An 8,341-nucleotide genomic window follows, 5' to 3' on the forward strand; every position below is an offset into this window, starting at 1 on the left:
ATTATTAAGCTACATGATTCCATGATTATGCTAGAAAATATGCTAAAATGATGCAATTGAGCTATGATAACAATGCTCAAATGATAAACTAAGATTGCATATGCCTATAGTAACAATGCCTGAAATGCAGAGTGAGATGGGGTCATTATTTCTCTAAAATGGGGTCTATTTATAGGATTTCCAAGGCCACGGGTGAGGTGGCAGGAATCAACAGTCAAGATTAAGTCTGAATATATCAATGGTGAAATTGGAGGAGGTTGGAAAAGAGGTTGGATGAAAGGGAACATTTGCCATCTCTATGGTGACAAGTGTCAAGAAGCTTTTAGAAGAGATTAGATGAAAGGGAACATTTGTCATCTCTATGGTGACAAGTGTCAAGAGGCTTTTCTCATGAGAGAGAAAGTGTCTAAGGAAAGGAGACATGTGGCCCAAGAATGCCACGTGTCTCAAGGGGGGAGTAGGTTTAATTAAACCTAGGGTTAGTTAGGTTCAGAAGGGGTTGGGTTAGGTGGTTAGAAGTTAGGAGGCATGTGGGTAATTTGAATTTAAAATTCAAATAAGACTAATTAATTCTCAACAACTCATAAATTGATTCGTTTTAATTAATTAGAAGATTAGAAGAATTAACTGAAGATGGGGGGAGAATTAATTAATCAAAGGGGATTATGAAAATGAACCTATTAAATAAATCCTTAGATTTATTAATGAGTGGATGAAAGGGGGAATTTAATCAAATTATTTAGTGAATTCAATTAAATTGGGAAAGGGGATCAATTAAATAATTGCTTATTTAATTAATTATCTTTAGACCATTTTTAGGTGTATACATTTTTCCCCTCTTTGAAGCGAGGTGTGATGATGCATTGATTCAAAGAATAATCTCATTTTGATGATGATATTGGTTCAATAGGATGCCCCATCTTTTGATTGATAAATTATGATATGATGATGCCCCCTCGGGAGATTAATTGAGATAATTGATCTTTGGAGTTTTGCAAATTTTGTGAAATTGATTTCCTGATAGATTATTGATTTGATTTCGGCAACTGTGGTTGATAAAAATACGAGTTCTATAATCATGATGATGTGGTTCTTGATTATTGATAAAGCTTGATTGGTTAGATTGATAAGATCGAGATTCAGTCTAGTTTCAGGAATGACACCTCCTATATAAGACAAAGATGATCAAAGTGTCTGGTTTCAGGAACGATATATCCTGTATAAGACAAAGATCAGAATGTCTGGTTTCAGGAAAGATACATATTGTATAAGACGTGATAGAATTGATTTAGATGGATTGATAGAATTGATAAGATTGATTAGATAAAGAACTGACAGTTTGTTGATATCAAGTTGCAGAAAAATTCGGATATGTTGATGTTGGTTTGCTGAGAGGTATAGCATAAGATTTTTGTTGGGTCGATAATATCTGGAGAGATATGAGTCATTAGTCTGATTGCGTATACACTTGTGATGATACCTTGATGATTCCTATGATAGATTTAACCTTGGATAAAAGGAGCATGTGGGATCCCATGCAAGAATGAAATGCAAGCTAAAATGCAAATGCCAATGCAAAGCTACAATCAGACCAGTCACTAGAATATTGCATTTTGTCATCATTGAGATTTTTTTAAATGAGGGAAGTGACTGCAAACATCGATGGTATAATTAAGCCATGATGACCTGAGCACTTCTTTCCTGGATTTTGATATAGCAAGTTAGCACAAGCTTTGAGGTATAATTGAACCAAGATGACTTGAGTGTTGCTTGCATAAAACAGGCAGTATTAATCATTTCAATACACAAATTGGAAATGTCTTCAATGATACTCTGATGATCATGTCCCGAGACAAATTTGCATATATTATTGATTAATTTATAGACAACGGACAAGTAAAATATCATGTTTCTTCCTTGTTCCTCTAGTCAAAGACATCCTGGAGTCACTCAAAAATCATGATAGCAAAAATCAATATAGAAAATTTGAAAAATCATGTTAAAATCATTATCCAAAAGATATCATCCATGCATTTTAGACTGACTTTGTGATAGTTTGATGGTTGATAATTTGATCTTGTGTTCAATGTTGGATATGTATCAGTTTTCGGTTGATAAGTGTTGTTTAACTGTTTGTTCTACCTGTTTGATTAAGCTCAAAATGATCAAGAGGTTTGCCCCCAGCTAAGTGCAGGATTTTGCCCCAAGCCTAGAAACAAATTTAGTATGATATATCCAATTATCCAAACCATGGCAAGAAGCCACCCGAGATGCCTGCGTATGTACAAAGGCTTCATGATGGATAAGGATAGCGCTAATGGAAAAATGAATGCAAGCAGGAAAGATGCATGAACTAATAGATGGAAGAGCTAGTGGATAGATAGCGCATGTTTGCCAGGTTTTCACCATCTATTTTTATTGCACTTTTTCTCATATTTGATTTTTTTTCACTTTTTTTTATTTTTCTGTTTTTCCACTTTTTTTTATTTTTCTATTTTTTTTAGACATAAAATTTCTTCAGATGCATGCTATTGATGGGTTCATTGAGTTTATCTCTATCCTGTGTGGATAGTTGATATTATTTGATCCAAATATTGTTGTGACCACAAATGGACCTAACCAGTTTGGTTCAAACTTTGCTTTCTTTTCTCGATCTGCTTGGTTGCATGGATTTTCTTTTAGTACTAGTTCCCCTACTTGAAAGATTTATGGTTTGACCCTATGATTATAGCTCTAGCACATTCTTTGTTGATATACATTTAAATGATCAAAGACATTTTGTCTTCATTCATGGATCAGTTCTAACTCTTGTAATCTAGATACTCATCGTTCTTCATCTGGGATGAGACCTTTTAATGATACTCGTAGAGAAGGTATCTCTACTTCTATTGGCAATATTGTTTCTGATCCATAAACAAGAAAGAAAGGTGTGGCCCCTGTTGGCATGCGGATACTAGTATGGTAGGCCCATAGAGCAGGGTTTAATTGAATATGCCAATCTTTGCCAACATCGTTCATTGTCTTTTTGAGGATTTTTAGAATAATTTTTGTTGGATGCTTCTGCTTGCCCATTTCCCTATGGATAGTAGGGTGTGAAAAATCTGTGTTGGATCTTGAATTTCTCACATAGCTCTTCTACTTCCTAATTCTTGAATGGTCACCCATTAGCAGTGATAATGGCCATTGGTATTCCATAGCAATAGGTGATGTAATTCAAGATAAATGCAGCAATTTGTTTTCCTGTGATGTTTGTGAGAGGTACTGCCTCAATCCATTTTGTGAAATATTTTGTAGCTACATGGATGAATTTATGACCATTAGATGAAGAAGGATTTATCTTTCCTACTAGATCAAGGCTCCATTGGTAGAAAGGCCAAGATATTGCTAAAGCATGAAGTTCTTGTGTTGGTGCATGAATCAAATTCCCATGGATCTGACATTGTTTGCATTTCTAGCTATCTAAAAAGAATCGTGTTCCATAGTTGGTCAATAATAGCCCAAGAGTATGAGTTTTTTCGAAAGGGTAAGACCACTTGGATGAGTGCCACAAATGTCATTATGGACTTCATGTAAGGCCTTCTCAAATTCTTCTTGTTTGAGACATCTTAAAAGAGTACCGTCTAGCCCTCATTTAAACAGGGTATCCGCGACAAGAGTAAAATGGGAAGATTGGCGAATAAAGTTTCTCTTTTGGTTTTTCAATAAGTTGGGAGGTGAGGTGTTATCTTTCAGGTATGTGTAAGTGTGACCATAATGTGAGGAATCATGCCCCACAAGGTGACAGATAGTTTGGGAATTAGGACAATTATGAGTAGGGTAAAACAACTCTTCCACCAAGAATTCATAACACTGTTGATTTTCTTGTGTCTGAAGTAGAGAAGAAAGTGTAGTCATGGCATCTTCTACTTTGTTATCGTTCCTTGGAATCTACTGGAAATTTATTTCTACAAAGTATTTCTTGATATCATCAACCATCTTTTTATAAGGCATTAATTGTTCATCCTTTGTTTGATAGTCATCATTAATTTGATTATTGACGAGCTGAGAGTCTCCAAAGACTTGAAGTTGTGTAATGTTCCATTCTATAGCCATTTTGATACCTATAACCAAAGCTTCATATTCTGCTGTGTTGTTGGTGGATGAAAAGCTTAATTTGTATGCTTTTGGGATTGTATGACTTTGTGGTGTGATGAATAGAATACTCACTCATGATCTGTGCTGTGTATATGAGCCATCAAAGTATAATTGCCATGTTTTTGTGGTGATTGTTAGGATATCAGCATGGGAAATTCAATCTGTAAAGGATGATCATCTTGAAGCGGTGCCTCTGCTAGTTGATCAGCAATGACTTGTCCTTTTATAGCTTTTTTGTCAACATACTCAATATCAAACTCACTCAAGATCATGATCCATTTTGCTAGTCGTCCTGTTATTGTTGCTTTGCTGAGTAAATATTTCAGAGGATCAATTTTAGCAATCAACTTGATGGAGTGAGATAGTAGATAGTGTCATAATTTTTGAGAAGCAAAAACTACTGCCAAGCATACTTTTTCTACTGGTGAATAGTTGATCTCGTATCCTACTAGTGTTTTGTTGATGTAGTAGATAGCTCGTTCTTTTCCTTCATTATCCTATTGTGCAAGAAAAACTCCTAATGATGCTTTGATAGTTGATACATAGAGTAATAATGGTTTTCTTGGAATTGGTGACATTAGGACAGGTGGTTGTATGAGATATGCCTTGATCTTGTTGAATGCATCCTCACATTGATGGTCCCACTTGAAATGAACATTTTTGTGCGATAGATGAGTAAATAGTTGACATTTATCTGCTAGTTGAGCAACAAATCTTTGATTGACTGGAGTCTTCCTTGGAGTGATCTGAGTTGACTTATATTCTTGGGAGATGCCATTTCCATGATTTCTTTAACCTTAGTTGGATCCACTTTGATACCTCTAGCTGAAACAATGTATCCCAATAGCTTGCCTAAAGTAACACCAAAGGCACATTTCTTAGGGTTTAGATGTAGCTTGTATTGTTCTAACTGGTCAAATATCTTTTCCAGTATCTCTATATATTCTTCTCTATTGTATGATTTAGCTAATATGTCATCCACATAGTCTTCCATGAATGTATGCATCATGTCATGGAATATTGTTGTCATAGCTCTTTGATATGTAGCACCTGCGTTCTTTAATCCAAAAGGCATGATGTTCCAGCAGAAAGTACCCCATGGGCATGTGAAAGCTGTCTTTTCTTGGTCTCCGGGTGCTATTTTGATCTGATTGTATCCGGAGAAACCATCCATTAAAGAGAACATGGAGTGTCCAGCAGTTAAATCTACAATGATGTCGATGTTAGGCAAAGGAAATTCATCCTTTGGACATGCGTTATTAAGATCTCTGAAGTCTGTGCATATTCTAGTGTTTTTATCTAGTTTTGAAATAGGAACAATGTTGGATACCCATTGAGGATATACTACAGGTCTGATGAATCCTACATCCAATAATTTCTTTAGTTCTGCTTTGACTAGAAGAGCAATATGAGGATGCATTTTCCTTAACTTTTGTTTGACTGGTTTGGCTTCTGGACTAACATTTAAGTGATGCATAATAAGCTCTGGATCCAACCCTGGCATGTCTACATATGACCAGGTGAAATTGATTTGTCATCGTTTGAAGAATTCCATATATTGTTGCATTTCTTGCTCAAACAAAGAAGTTGTTGGATGAAGAATCTTTGGTTGCTCTATTGTGCCAATGTTAACTGCTTATGTTGGTTCGATCAAAATGGATGACCTTTCTTGATAGTGTTCAGGTAAAGTGTCAAATCTCCCATCTTTCGACACCTCAAGGAGGTTTTCACCATTAGATGTCTCCTTTCTTTTTACTTTTTCCTGATCTAATGTTTCCAATAAATGGTTTTCAGCATTAGACGTAATATTCTTTTCTTTATTTTCACTTCGACTAGGAGATTTGTCACCTACTTGATTGGAAGATACGTTGCTGAAATTCCTGGTGAAATTTGTTACAGGTTCGATTGTGTTAAGATATACAAATATAGCATGGTCATTTGGAAAGGTATCAATGGCGATATGTCCTTCATTTTCCCAATCAATAAGCTCGGGGTGGATTAGAGGTAAGGGGTCTTCAGGCTGGGATGTTTCAAGGGTTTCAAGGGCCATGATGGATGTATCAAATTTTTTGATATGTATGTCGATGTCTAGAATGGTACTCTCATTAGAATGACCTCGCCTAAGAAAGTCCTAATCATCCTCGGTTATGTCCAAGTTAGCTGAATGTGATTCTAGTAAACTAGTTCCTAATGTTTGTCCTGCATACGTGTTAACTACATCGACTCCTACATCTTCTTCAAAGCAATTTTCTTCAGCTAATTCTTCAAAGTGATAGGAATCCTATTCCCATTCATTAGAATCTGCATCACTTGCAACTTGCAATCTACTGATTTGGTCATATAGCATTTCTTCTGCTTTTATGGCTATATCTTTTCTTCTTTCATATTCAACTTCTTCGAGACTAAGATTGAGTTTTGTCAATCTTGCTATGAGCTCTCCTTGATTAATATTAGCTTCTTTCTTGTTTTGATTGAGATTTAATGTTGCTTGAGAGGTGTTTTTAGTTTGTTTCTCTTGTTGATTTGAAGCTTGCTTCTATTTCGTGTTTTCTTGTGCTTGTTGCTTAGCTGATGTTTCTTCTCTTTCAATTGCCAGTTGTTCTTTTATGTTTTCATATTCCTCTTGTTGTTGACTAAAAAATGCGTTTTCCAGTAGATTGACTTGTCCATACCCTAAGCCTATTTTGTTTGTAGTCTGCTGAGTATGAGACTAAATAGGTTCTGAGATACATTCTTTTCTTTTTCCTATAGGACCTGGTCCAGTGTATCCCATTTTTCTGAGAATGTTAAATCCTTTTCCATACTTTTCTGTAGGTATGTGGACATTGTTGATCTTTTGTTGAAATTCTTCATCCTTGTATAGCCACTGTAGCACATCTTTGTCTTCTATTTCCTTTGATAAGGTTCCAACACTTAAAAATGCTCCATCAAATATCGGAAGATGTTTTACAATTGGTTTTTGTTTAGAGTTTGATGGTTTTCCAAAGGATTTAGGAGAAAGTGGTAATTGTGATATTGAATATTCTTTGTTCCCTCGATCTCTTAGCTGCATTTGTTTTTCCATACTTGACAAGATAGAGGCAAATGATTGTTCCTTGGATTGTGTGTTCGAAGATGATGCCTCCCTATTATGAGGAACAATGACTTCTTGAATTGGTTTAAGATTACTACAATACTGAAATGGATTTGAATCTGTTGAGATCGTGATTTCCTGCCCACTGTAGGGAAACTTTAAGCATTGATGGTATGTTGATGGAACAACTTGTATGTCATGTATCCAGGGTCTTCCCAAGAGTATGTTGTATGATAAATCTAAATCTAGAACTTGGCATGTTGTGTCTTTCTGCAAAGGTCCCACTCTAATGGGTAACATCACAATTCCTTTAGAGGAACGTTCTTCTTCATCATAGACTTTAATGGTGATCTTTTTTCGGGGATCAACTGCATCTTCTAAATAACCTAGAGCACGAACAAGACTCAAAGAGTAGATCTTAAGCCATCTCCTCCATCTATTAAGACACGTTTAACTCGTGTCTTATGAATGATGACTTCGATATGCAAGGGAGCATTATGGGGGTGTTGTAGGGACATATCATCTTCTTCGGTGAATGATAAACAGTGAGGGGTTGTTAGGTATCCCACCATGGTTTGGAATTGATTGATATCAAGATCTTTGGACACTATTGTATCTGTAGCATCCTAAAATTGTGACACTTGCAATTTCGACTGCATTTGGGTCTTCACGATGGCGATGCAACACGGAACCTGAATGGAGACCCCGAAACTTGTTTATGACATCAAAAACTGCATTTCTCAGCACCCTGGCCTGATCCTCCTTGCACCCTGCTGCCCCTGGAGGTGGGACCATGGCGCCCAGCGCCCTAGTCCTTCAGGACTAGGGTGCCCAGCGCCCTGGTCCCCCAGGACCATGGCGCCCAGCGCCCTGGTCCCTGGCCCTATTTTGGGCCCGGTCTCTTATGGGGCTTCGGGTCTTTAAGTTTGCAAATTGGAAAATAATGTTTCCTGGTCGGCCTAAGGTTGGGAAAATCAGTCTTTTAACCCTAATTGGCAAGTATATAAACTACATTTCCTCTCCCATTTAGAAGGAGGACATATATGGAAAAAAGGCGGAAACGATATTCAAGCATTCAAACATTCAAGCATTCAAGCATTCCTTCAAGCAATTGATCATTCTAAGTCTCCATTC

This window comes from Cryptomeria japonica, chromosome 5, assembly GCF_030272615.1.
Source record: "Cryptomeria japonica chromosome 5, Sugi_1.0, whole genome shotgun sequence".
NCBI lineage: Eukaryota > Viridiplantae > Streptophyta > Pinopsida > Cupressales > Cupressaceae > Cryptomeria > Cryptomeria japonica.